The sequence below is a fragment of the Pituophis catenifer genome, unplaced genomic scaffold, assembly GCF_029215685.1.
Source record: "Pituophis catenifer annectens isolate HBS135680 unplaced genomic scaffold, rPitCat1.0.hap2 SCAF_15, whole genome shotgun sequence".
In the NCBI taxonomy this organism is placed as follows: domain Eukaryota; kingdom Metazoa; phylum Chordata; class Lepidosauria; order Squamata; family Colubridae; genus Pituophis; species Pituophis catenifer.
Window position 1 is genome coordinate 10,891,328 of NW_027256895.1, and position 12,069 is coordinate 10,903,396.

At 41.8% G+C, this 12,069-nt stretch overlaps 1 pseudogene; it reads right to left on the minus strand.

Moving 5' to 3' along the window:
- Window positions 1-1,404: 1,404 nt before the first annotated feature.
- LOC139324349 (uncharacterized) lies at window positions 1,405-4,996 on the minus strand (annotated as a pseudogene).
- Between the last annotated feature and the right edge of the window lie 7,073 nt (window positions 4,997-12,069).

Here is a 12,069-nt window from a genome sequence, read left to right on the forward strand (position 1 = left end):
TTCTCCCATGTAAAATTGGAAGTGTCTTGGCGACGTTTCAATGAAGTCTCATTCGTCATCTTCAGGCTGGTGTTTTTGGCTTCATGCTTCTAGGAGCAATGTGTGATCGCAGCTGTTTCTTCCTTTTAAAAGGGGGGTGAGGCAGAACCGGTTCGGTGACATCATATCGTCACTGCTACCAGCTCACGGGAACTGGGCCGAACCGGGAGGAACCCACCACTGACGTTCACTGAATAAGACAATATGATTCTTTCACGTTGTTTCCATTTCCAGCAAAGATTTGAAATACCTAGATAAGTTTCTCTGGAGACCAAGACCAAAAAACCATTTTTTTATAACATTTCTCAGTTTCCTACTGAAGTCTTCTGCGATGTAAAAAAATTATTGAGAACTTTTAATTGAATTATTACAGAAATGAAATTTTAAAAAAAGTATCCAGCCTCCAAAATATCTAATGACAGTTGTTTGAATTCCCTACTTCACCTCCTCCAAGTGCATGAACAATGGGATTTCATGTAACAACATGGCCCTCCTCACAAATGAGGAGGGGAAGCATGTTCTTAATTCTCCAAGGGTTTTTTTTTTTTTTGGTTCAACTGTTTCCTCAGCAGGAGAAAGGTAGTTTGGATGTCTAAACATTTTACCTGGAAGTTTCATTTCCAGGTTTCTGTAATAATATTACGGAAGGGTCAATATTCCATTCCATTTTTTTCCCAAACCAGTGATAGAATCCAATTTTTTTTTTACTACCGGTTCTGTGGGTGTAGCTTGGTGGGCATGGCAGGGGAAGGATACTGCGAAATCTCCATTCCCACCCCAATCCAGGGGAAGGATATTGCAAAATCTCCATTCCCACTCCAGTCTGGGGCCAGCCAGAGCTGGTATTTGCTGGTTCTGCAAATTACTCAAAGTTTCCGCTACCGGTTCTCTGAACTGCTCAAAATTTCTGCTGCTGGTTCTCCAGAACCTGTCAGAACCTGCTGAATTTCACCCCTGTTCCAAACAGAAATCACTGTGTAAACAGGGAAGATGAAACTCGAATTTTCAAGCCATTTGCATCATCTTACAGCAAGCGTTCCAATTGGATACCTAGAACAAAAGAGTCATAAGTGTCTCTCTTGAAGGGGATCAATCTTAATTGGCTAATCAAAGATTTGTGCTTATTTTTAACTGTTTTTAACTGCGTTCCCTGAATAGGATAATAAAATCTCCTCATTTTGTTTTCAATTCCTGGAAAACATTCTCTGGGGACAAACACCAATGATAAATGATCTTACACAAATTCTCAGCTTCCCTGTGACCCTTCTACCCTCCTGAGGTGCAGAATTTTCTTGAGATTCAGTGAACTGTGAAGGAAATAATACTAATAAATCCTCGTTGAATAATCCAGGATCTGTGGCTCAATCAAGTTGAAGGACTGCTCTGAAGAAAAGAAGGTTTTTGCTTGGCCTCAGATTCACTTCCTCTCACTGTGTCTCCTGCACAGTAATAGACTGCTGTGTCTTCAGCTTTGAGGCTGTTCATTTGTAAATACAGCTGGCTTTTGGCATTGTCCCTGGAGATGGTGAAGCGGCCCTTTACTTTGTCAGAGTAGTAGACATCTCCTCCATCATAACGTAAACATGCAACCCATTCAAGCCCTTTCCCAGGAGCTTGTCTCACCCAAGCCATCCAGAAGCTACTAAAGGTGAATCCAGAGGCTTGGCAGGAGAGACGGAAGGACTCTCCAGGTCTTCTCACATCACCTCCGGACTCCACCAACTGGACTTGAGATTGGACTCCTATAAAGAAAGTATTTTTTTAATGAGATCTCTTGAATGCAGGAGCAGAACATAGAAATAAACTATATAGTGGCAATAGTTACCTTTGAGGACTACTAGTAAGGACACAAGGTTTAACCACATTTTTGCTTCTCTGAAGCAAAATGAATAGACAAAATTTAGAGGACAAGTTTCAGGAAATAGCACAAAGTTTATGTTGGTGGGTGTTGTCTGAAGAGGGAACCCATGGGGCTCCTTTAAAGGGGAAATTGTGCCTCAATTTACATATCTGTTTGAATAAAGGAGCCCTCCAGGTCATGGACTAAAATATTTACAATATGTGAATATAACTTTCATGTGCATTTTGTCAAATAACATTCCCATCCTAAGAAAAGGGTTCACACCCATTTTTCCTCCTATGAGTTAATAGGAAAGGGGGCCAGTTTATTGTATATGAACTAAAAGAAAAGGTATTTTCTTTTAAGAGAAAGAAAAATTTCAGCCCATTCTCAAAATGATTCCAGATATTACAGAATAATTTTTTCTAATATCTGGAACATAGGCTCAAGATACAGAAGGATCTTGACAGACTTGAACATTGGGCGCTATCTAACAAAATGAAATTCAACTGTGAAAAAAGCAAAGTTCTACATTTAGGGAAGAAAAACAAAATGCACAGGTACCGTATATGTGGTACCTTGCTCAATAGTAGTAACTGTGAGAGGGATCTTGGAGTCTTAGTGGACAACCATTTAGATATGAGCCAGCAGTGTGCAGCAGCTGCCAAAAAAGCCAACACAGTTCTGGGCTACATAAACAGAGGGATAGAATCAAGATCACGTGAAGTGTTAATACCACTTTATAATGCCTTGGTAAGGCCACACTTGGAATATTGCATTCAGTTTTGGTCGCCATGATGTAAAGAAGATGTTGAGACTCTAGAAAGAGTGCAGAGAAGAGCAACAAAGATGATTAGGGGACTGGAGGCTAAAACATATGAAGAACGGTTGCAGGAACTGGGTATGTCTAGTTTAATGAAGAGAAGGATTGGGGAGACATGATAGCAGTGTTCCAATATCTCAGAGGTTGCCACAAAGAAGAAGGAGTCAAACTATTCTTCAAAGCACCTGAGGGTAGAACAAGAAGCAATTGGTGGAAACTAATCAAGGAGAGAAGCAATTTAGAACTAAGGAGAAATTTCCTGACAGTTAGAACAATTAATAAGTGGAACAACTTTCCTCCAGAAGTTGTGAATGCTCCAACACTGGAAGTTTTTAAGAAGATGTTGGATAACCATTTGTCTGAAGTGGTGTAGGGTTTCCTGCCTGGGCAGGGGGTTGGACTAGAAGACCTCCAAGGTCCCTTCCAACTCTGTTATTCTATTCTATTCTAATTTACCTATAACAGATCATCTCCAACTTCAGAGTTAGAATGTTCGCTACCAAAGTGCTTCCTTAACCTTTGTTTATTTTATGGAACATCCCAAGTATATTAAATGGCAGTTAAGCTTCAAGGAACACTTTGGATGCTAGACTAATTGAATCCACTCAACTCAAAAACTTAAATCACACTGTAGGAAGTTAGCACCCACCCCTTTCCTGGAAGAGTGAAATATTTTAGGAAATATGAAAAAGGCAGAATATTATATTTCCCTGGTTGAGAAATATGAGAAGCATATTTTACAGACAAAGCAGCTCCCACCTTCCTGCCCCCCACCCTTTGTCAATGGGCCATTAAGGCCTGGGCCAGTCTATTCTACATAACAAAGATCTACCTCCTTCAGGCAGAGCCATAGTAGGAATTGCCAAAGATAGGATTAGCCCTCTACACAATAGCAGCAGAAACTCACCACATGTGACCTGGGAAGCACATGTGACCATCAGCCAGCAAGGCCCCCACCCCCTGGGAGTCTGACAATCAATAAGGATACTCTTTCAGGGCCCCAAGAAATGCAGAGCCAGAGAGAGCATAAAAACCCGAGGATTTTCTGTATCTGCCCTTTTCTGTTCAGGAACTCAAGCCATGTGATCCTGTCCACCATTAAACCATCTTTCCAAGCAGTCTCCATGTTTCCAGTGTCTGTTTCCCCACTTGGAGCAGAACCCAGAAGGATGTTTCTTCCAACAACACTGTGACCTAATACAGTCTCTCAATGCAAGAAGAATGATAAACAATTATCTATGTATTATCCGAAATATTTTTGTTTGCTGTAGGTTGTCTGGTGTAAATAGTGGAGGTATTCAGGTGGTTCGGACCAGTTCGGGAAAACTGGTTGTGGACCTGGTGACCTACAGGTGGCCCTGCCCATCTGCTCCAGAGCTATGCCATCCTATTTAGTCATATTTTCTAAGCCACGCGCATGCATGCAAGCCGAGAGAGAGAGAGCAAAGCACATGCACGGAAGGCGCACGGGCATATTTTCGGTGTGCGGTGAACCTGTGGTAAAATTATGTGAAACCTACCACTGGGTGTAAACTCAGACATGGCTTCCTAATAGGGATTGTACACTCTCAACAAGTTAAGTTCTGTTGCATGCCATGTAGAGAAACTTTAAAATCTTCTGGATTGTTCTATACATTTGTATCGATAAAATTTTAGCTGTTTTATATGTTCACCGAATAAGACAATATGATTCCTTCATTTGTTTCCATTTCCAGGAAAGATTTGAAATACTTAGATAACTTTCTCTGGTGATGAGAACCAAAAATCCATCTTTTCATAAAGATTCATCTTTTCTGAAGAAAGGAAAGGTTCTTGTTGGGACTCAGATTCACTTCCTCTCACTGTGTCTCTTGCACAGAAATAAATTGCCGTGTCTTCAGCTTTGAGGCTGTTCATTTGTAAATACAGCTGGCTTTTGGCATTGTCCCTTGAGATGGTGAAGCGGCCCTTCACTTTGTCTGAGTAGTTGATATCACTAGAAGCAGAGCTTATGTAGGCCACCCATTCCAGGCCTTTCCCCGGGGCTTGTCTCACCCAGCTCATGTAGTTGCTTCCAAAAGTGAATCCAGAAGCTTGGCAGGAGAGACGGAGGGACTCTCCAGGTCTTCTCACATCCCCTCCAGACTCCACCAACTGTATTTGAGATTGGACTCCTAAAAAGAAAGTATTTTTTTAATGAGATCTCTTGCATGCAGGAGCAGAACATAGAAATAAACTATATAGTGGCAATAATTACCTTTGAGGACTACTAGTAAGGACACAAGGTTTAACCACATTTTTGCTTCTCTAATGAATAGATGAAATTGACAGGAGAAGTTTCAGGAAATAGCACAAAATTTATGTTTGTGGGTGTTGTCTGAAGAGGGAAACCACGGGGTTCCTTTAAAGGGGAAATTGTGCCTCAATTTACATATCTGTTCGGATAAAAGAGCCCTCCAGGCCATTGACTAATATATTTCAATGAAGATAACTTGCAGGGGCATTTTGTCAATTAAGATTCCAGTCCTATGAAAAGAGTTCAGGCCCATTTTTTTCCCTACAGGTTAATAGGAAAAAGGGCCAATTTATTCAATATGAACTGAAAGAAAACCCTGAAAAATTTCAGCCAGTCTCAAAACGATTCACAATATTCAAGTTTGAACATCAGAGTTAGAAAGTTTGCTACAAAATCGTTTCTTTAAGCTTTGTTTATTTTATGGACCATCACAAACACTTTAAATAGCAGTTAAACGCCAAGGAACACTTCGAATGCTAGACTAGTTGCGGTAACTTAACACAGAAACTTAAATCACAGTGTGACCAAATGCAGTCTCTCAATTTAAACAGAATGAGAAATAATTCTTTGTATTATCCAGAAATATTGTGTTTGCCATAGGTTATCTGGTATAAACCCAGGTATGGCTTCCCAGTAAGAATTATAGTCCCTAGGTTCTTTTGAATTCCTTTGAGAGAAACTTTAAAATCTTCTGGATATTGCATATATTTGTATCTAGAAAATTTTAGCTCTTTTATATGTTCACTAAATAAGACAATATGATTCTTTCATGTTGTTTCCACTTCCCAGAAAGATTTGAAATACCTTGTTAAGTTTCTCTGGTGATGAAAAGCAAAAATCCATCTTTTTATAAAATTTCTCAGTTTCATATTGAAGTCTCCAACGTTGTAACATTTTCTTGAGAACTTTTCATTGAGTTGTAGGAAGTTAGCACCCACCCCTTTCCTGGAAGAGTGAAATATTTTAGGAAATATGAAAAAGGCAGAATATTATATTTCCCTGGATGAGAAATGGAGAAGCATATTTTACAGACAAAGCAGCTCCCACCTTCTTGCCCCCCACCCTTTGTCAATGGGCCATTAAGGCCTGGGCCAGTCTATTCTACATAACAAAGATCTGCCTCCTTCAGGCAGAGCCATAGTAGGAATTGCCAAAGATCCAACAAAGATAGGATTAGCCCCCTACACAATAGCAGCAGAAACTCACCACATGTGACCTAGGAAGCACATGTGACCATCAGCCAGCAAGACCCCCACCCCCTGGGAGTCTGACAACCAATCAGAGTACTCTTTCTGGGCCCCAGGAAGTTCAAAGCCAGAGAGAACATAAATCCTGAAAAACTCGCTGTATCTGCCCTTTTCTGTTCAGGAACTCAAGCCATGTGATCCTGTCCACCATTAAACCATCTTTCCAAGCAGTCTCCATGTTTCCAGTGTCTTTTTCCCCACTTGGAGCAAAACCTAGAAGGATGTTTCTTCCAACAGAGTTATTATAAAAATAAAATAAAAAAGTATCCAGCCTCCAAAATATCTAATGACAATTGTTTTATTCCCTTCCCCACCTCTCATCACATGCATCAACAATGAGAGTTCATGCAACAACATTGCCCCCCAGCGTCAAAAAGGAGGAAGGAAGCATGCTGCATACTCTCCAAGGAGATTCTTTTGGTCCAGATGTTTCCTCATTTCCCTGAATGGCAGTTTGGGTATTCAGAAGGTTCATTCTGAAGTTTCATTTCCAGGCTTCTGCCATGATACTGTAGGAGGGGAACACCACCAAGACAGTGCCAGGGCCAGTAAGACATAATAAAACCTCATAATACAGGATCAACTCAGAAAGGCAAAAGCCACAGGCATAAGAAAATGACCTTCCCAAAATAGAACACATGAACATCAGGGTCATTTAGGAACAAAAGAGGACCCAGGGAAATGGCACACACAAAAGACTCAGGACATGCCAGGAAAGGAACTATCAAGACAACAAAAACTAGGAGAGCAAAACAAAAGGAATGGCAGAGGATTAGCTAAGGAAAAGATTTAATCAATAGCCCAAGCAATCTGATAAGAGTCAAGCTGGAGGTAAGGGCTTACCTAATAACAACATGATCAGCTTAAGAGCAGAAGGAAACAAAAGAACACGAAGTCAGATAACTAAGACACCACCCAGTTTCAAATAAGGAAGGACTAGAATAAGAAAACACAGGGCAATCCATGAACACTCACACAAAAGGAAGACACACAAAAGTAACAAAAGAAACAAAGAATTTCCTTTGTATAGAAAAGTATAAAAATGTATGCTTATCTTGTAACGATGTCAGCTCACCCAGGAACGCTGGTTTGTGCTCTTGCCGGATCCGTCTGCCCGAAACCGATAAAGAGAATCCTGTTTTCACGCAGCTCGCTTCACTTGTTAATTGGCTCATCGTGCCTGCAAAGCTTCCCCAGCCGGGAAACTCGAACCCTTTTGGGGGAAACCTCTACGGAGATTCAACAATACTAAAAGACAATATTTCATTCTATGTTTTTTTTTTCCTGAAGATCGATCACCTTGTAAACAGGGAAGATGAAGCTGGAATTTTCGAGCCATTTTTCATCATCTTACATTTTCTTCCAGCAATCTCTCGTAATTGGATACCTACAAGAAAAGATTCCTAAGGCTCTCTCTTGAAGGGGATCAATCTTTATTGGCTAATCATGGATCTGAGGCAGGATTTGTATTTTTAATATTCTACCTGGTTGGTGAGATGATAATAACATCCCTTCATTTTATTCTCATTTCCTGGAAAGATTTGAAATACCCCGACACATTGCCTGTGACAAAGAACAATGACAAATTATGTTATAAAAATTCTCAGCTTTCCATTGTACCTTCTCTCACATAGCAAATGTTCTTCAAACATTTCCACTGAATTATTACAGAAATAACAAGAAACTCTCCAGAATGACACAGTGCATAATGTACATGTTTTATTCCCTAGGACAGTGATGGCTAACCTTTTTGTTGTCGTGTGCCGAAAGGGAGGCCTACTAGGCCCAAAACGGGGTGCAGGGGGCACAGTGCACACCCCCGCGGCCCATTTTTGGTTCCAGGAGGCTGCAGAGGGGCCTACTAGGCCCAAAATGGGGTGCAAGGGAGCGTGGGGCGATCATGTGTGCATGTGCAGGGGGGCAGGGCACACCAGAGGGCACACACACATTGCATTATTGGTGCGCTTGTCACATGCCAAAAGTGTGCTGTCACCCACAAGCGTGCATGCTTTTGGCACATGACAACAAAATGGTTAGCCAGCAATGCCCTAGGACATGCCCTTTGGGTATGTAGACAATTAGATTTTCTCTGGAATTATTTCCTTTAGAGTCAAAAGTGAGGAAAGGACACATCTTACTTCTCCAAGGAGATTTCTTCCGAACTGGTGAATTCCTCAATGTTTGTTTGGCACTTTCAATTTTTAGAAGGATATTCTAATGTTTCATTTCCTTCCTTCTGCCATGATACTGTAAGAAGTAATCACGCACCCCTCACCTCCCTCCACAAAGAAGAGGGAGTCAAGCTATTCTCCAAAGCCCCTGAGGGCAGGACAAGAAGCAATTGGTGGAAACTAATCAAGGAGAGAAGCAACTTAGAACTAAGGAGAAATTTCCTGACAGTGAGAAGAATTAATCAGTGGAACAACTTGCCTCCAGAAGACTAGAACACTAGAAGATTTTAAGAAGAGGTTGGATAACCATTTGTCTGAACTGGTGTAGGGCAGGGGTGGGTTCTACTTACCTTTACTACCAGTTTGCAACGGGGCCGCGCGCTTCCTGATTATGTCGGGGTCGGTGGGTGGAGCCTCCCGCCAGTTTTACTACTGGTTCTATAGAACCAGTCCGAACTGGGGGCAACCCAGCACTGGTGTAGGGTTTCCTGCCTTAAGCAGGGGGTTGGACTGGAAGACCTCCAAGGTCCCTTCCAACTCTGCTATTCTATTCTATTCTATTCTATTCTATTCTATTCTATTCTATTCTATTCTATTCTATTCTATTCTATTCTATTCTATTCTATTCTATTCCAAGAAAGACCAGCCATAAAAAAGCCTCAGAGAAACATGAAAAGTCAAGCGGCTAGTAAATAAATAAAAAACCCACAAACCAGTCAGATGCTTGTGAAAGTTACATTATAGCAAAGTGCTGACCACAAGCGGATATTGGCGCTTAGAGATAACAAGCTTATTGAAAGCGGAAGTCGCCTATCTAGACAGCTCCATTCACAACTAAGTGCTACCAGCTATAGCCTATTTAAATTATTATATTTTGAAACCCTTGCAGCAAAACTAAACCCTTAATAAAAGAAGGGTGATAGGATTTAAATCTGCATCCCCTCACCCAAATCAAAAGACAGAACACTTAGGCACAACTAAGGATTACCCAACATGTTTTTCAGAGCAAAGCAAGACACAAAAGCCCATCTCATTGCACAATCCTAAAAAATGTTACAACTACAAAAGTCCAAGAAAAGTCCCCATAAAACTCTATCCACGTACCCAGCCATTTGATCAGCTGCCCCAGAACTGAATTATTTAATTATTATTATTATTTAATCAAATTTATATGCCGCCCTTCTCCCGAAGGACTCGGGGCGGCTCACAAAAATAAAAAGCATCGCACAATAAAATAATAAATTAATTTTAGTTAATTAAAATACTCCAATTAAAAACCTTAGAAAAACTAAAAACTAAAAAACTCCCAGCAGATCAGGCAATTTGTTTAAAGAGCCAGGTCTTCGGGTCCCTACGGAAGGAGCGGAGATCGGGGGCTGTGTGGAGCCCGGTGGGTAAACCATTCCAGAGGGTCGGCACGCCCACAGAGAATGCCCTCATCCTGGGCGCCATCAGCCGACATTGCCTGGCCGATGGCACCCAGAGGAGGGCAGCCCTATGCGAGTGCACTGGTCGGTGGGAGGCCGGTAGCAGGTACTCCTGCAAGTACCCTGGGCCCATGCCATGAATTGCTGAATGTTACTTCACTTCTGCAAATAAACCTTCTTCCCATCAGCCTGCTTCGATCTTTCCATTTCTATGGTGGTGTTTCTCTTTCCTGAGTGTTTTCCTCCTGCGAAAACGAGCCCCAGAATGTTCTTCTAACAACACTAAAGGGCGGATTCCATTCCAGTGAAGCCAAATCAAATGGTAAACAGGGAAGTAGATTTAGATCTGTTTATGTTGTTGCAGCAAACTCTCTGATCTATAGAACAAAACATCTGGATGTTCTCACTAGAGCAGCGGTCACCAACTGATGGTCCACAAGAAAATTTTGGTGGTCTGCAGAAAAATTATTTGCATTTTTTATATTGCACTAAATCAGGGGTCCTCAAACTATGGCCCCTGGGCCGGATACGTGCAATGAATGGTTGTGTTGCTGCAGAGAGTCTCCCCCTTCGGGGTCTTTCTGTGTGGGTTGGAGGGGGGCAGAAATTCTGACTTGGGGTCTGCTTCAGCCTCCTGGTGCAGGGCTTTGGGCGAAGGCTGGAGGGAAGCGCTGCTGGTGGCAAAAAGCTGGAGGGTCTTGTTCCAGTGGGACTGCCTCATGGCCTGTAACTGGCTGACCATCTCAGCCCACTGAGCCTCCAGACACTGGTACCTGGCTTTGTACTCCCGCAGGTCTTCCCTCTGCTTGGAAAGCCTATGCGCCTAGTCCTGAGTGAGGTGCTTCTGCTAAGCCTCCTTCTTGGGCAGATCCAATTTGAACTGAGCTGTTTTGCCAACTCTTTTTTATGATGGCTGCTTAGCTCCAACAGCTGCATCCTGTTGGGGATGTAAAGAGCCGGGGCAGGCAGGTGAGGAGTGGCTGGGAGGGGAGAGGGGAGTAGAGGCTGAGGCTTGATGTGAGTGACATTCACTTGGCCATGACCACCCAGTCACATGACCACCTAGCCACGCCCACCCAGCTGATCCTATTAGTGGTCCACGGAATTTAAAATTATGAATTTAGTGGTCCCTGAGTCCGAAAGCTTGGTGACCCCTGCACTAGAGAACAATCAAACCTCCTCTGGAGAAAGGAAGGTTCTTGTTTGGCTTCAGATTCACTTCCTCTCACTGTGTCTCTCACACAGTAATAGACTGTGGTGTCTGTTGGCTTGAGGTTGTTCATTTGCAGATATATCTGGCTTTTGGCTTCATCCCTGGAGATGGTGAAGCGTCCCTTCACTTTGTCCAAGTAGTAGGTTTTATTGGAATCAGGAAAGATGCATGCAACCTATTCCAGACCTTTCCTGGTAACCTGTCTCAACCAGTTCATGTCAAAGTTGCTGGAGGACAATCTAGAGGTTTTGCAGGAGAGACGGAGGGACTCTCCAGATCTTCTCACATCCCCTCCAGACACCACCAACTCTACTTGAGATTGGACTCCTAAAAAGAAAAGTGTTTTTTAAAATGAGATCACCTGCATAGAGGAGCAGAACATAGAAATAAACTCTTGTTGGGGAAAATGATTACCTTTGAGAAGTACTAGTAAGGATACAAGGTTTAGCCACATTTTTGCTGGCTCTAATGAATGTCGGGAATTGACAAGAGAAGATTCAGGAAATAGCACAAGTTTTATGTGTGTGGATATTGTCCAAAGAGGGAAACCATGGGGCTCCTTTAAAGGGGAAATTGTGCCTCAATTTAATATCTGTTGGGATAAAAGACATTTCGGTGAACATAACTTACAATGTCCATTTTGTAATTAATATTCTAGTCCTAAGAAAAGCGTTGGACACAAAGTTAACAGGAGAACCAGTTAGGGCCAGTCAGTCTATGACACATTAACTACAAAAAAGCTTTGAAAAATTTCACTGCTTTTCAAAATGATTTTATCTAATATACTGATGTTTAATCTCATTCATGGAACATTGTTAAAGAGGACAAAAAAAAGCTAGTACATTTGAATTAGAATGTTTGCTATGAGACTGCTTCTTTAACCATTGTTTATTTTATGAAAAAAAAAACAGCTACCTTCAAATGACACTTTTTCATCTAGGGTACTTGAGTGCACTCAACACACAAAGTAAAACTGAAATCACATTGTGACCAAATACAGTCTCTCGCTTCAAACAGAATGATAATTAATTATC